Source organism: Pygoscelis adeliae, unplaced genomic scaffold (assembly GCF_000699105.1).
Source record: "Pygoscelis adeliae isolate BGI_AS28 unplaced genomic scaffold, ASM69910v1 Scaffold79, whole genome shotgun sequence".
Lineage (NCBI taxonomy): Eukaryota > Metazoa > Chordata > Aves > Sphenisciformes > Spheniscidae > Pygoscelis > Pygoscelis adeliae.
The window spans coordinates 109917-111432 of NW_008825532.1; positions in this window are offsets into that span (position 1 = coordinate 109917).

The window sequence follows — 1516 nt, forward strand, 5'->3', positions numbered from 1 at the left end:
AGGCAAAAAAAAAAAAAAAAAGAAAAAAAAAAAAAAAAAACACCCAACACATTACAGAGCCATGATTCTCTTGGATCAGATGGAAGATATTGAAGGATCCTAAGAAATTATCAACTAGGAATGATGATCCACTACCAGAAATATGCTCTCTCACTGTTTGAAACACTGAATGTATCTATCTTCATTTCAGTTTTCTACGGCTTGAAGTCTTGATGGCATGTACATAATACCTATGTGGGAGAGAGTTATGAAAAAGTATACTCCCTTCTTGTAATTTCCGAAGCTGTTGGCCAATTTCAATCAAATTTGTCAGAGGAAAGGCTTCAATAACATCATATTTTACTAGGCACCTGAGAATCCTAACAGAAGGTAGTATCTGCACAAAGCACAGAAACTAGGCAGTGGGTTTCTATATCCCAGTATCCTTATTTATATTTTCTTACACAAAGGAGCAAAGGGTATCATTCTTTCTTGTACATGGTAGACCTGGTAATTCACAAATGAACTGAGAAAAAGCATTATGCCTCGTGTTCCAGTGAATATGCAAACTAGTCATTGCCACAGGTTAGGAATAAACATCTATTTTATTCTGTTGCTATCTCAAGTCAACTGAGATGCTCAAGGCAATTTATTCCTTAGAGCTTAAATTCACAAAGGTTAGTATCAATGCGACTTAGGCTTCCAAATGACTTTGGCAATGTGGGCATAAATATGAGGTGCTGTTTTTATCATCTTTTGGAACACCTGGCATAGGCCACTATTAGAAATATGATACTGAATGAGATGAGCCAGTGGTCTTGAATGCAAGGTTTGTGCCTTTCTTTCCGTTACTTTAGCATAGTCTGGAAATCTGACAAGACTACCAAAGGGAAGAAATTAAATAACAAATGGAGTGCCAGGAACTTTCAAAACCATCTGTTTTGCTGTAAAACTACTAATAGCAGAGAGGACCTTTACTTCTAAGCATTTATTAGATTGTGAAACATTATTTTGAGTAATGAACAGTTTGAAATTAATTAGTCACCATATGAACCATTTAATAATTTTCAAGCCTGTTGATCAGCATTCTTGCCCCTCTGAATTGCCCTTTTATCTCACAATACTGTTCTTAGTTATCTTTAAATAGTATTTTGTTTCAGTTAGACACATGAACTAAAGGAGACAGAAGAGAAAATTTTATCACTCTTTTACTAAATACTAACCAGTAGAGTGTGCTATTATTTGTACAAAACAAATTTTTATTGAAGTCAGGTGTAATTTAAGCTCTGTGTTTTTCTGCTCTGATTTTTAACAAGTACCATGGTGTCCTGGTTTCGGCAGCGATAGAGTTAATTTCCTTCTTAGTAGCTAGTACAGTGCTGTGTTTTGGATTTAGGATGAGAACAAAGTTGATAACACACCGATGTTTTAGTTGTTGCTAGGTAATGCTTACACTAGCCAAGGACTTTTCAGCTTCCCATGCTCTACCGACTGAGAAGGCTGCAGGTGCACAAGAAGCTGGGAGATGGCACAGCCA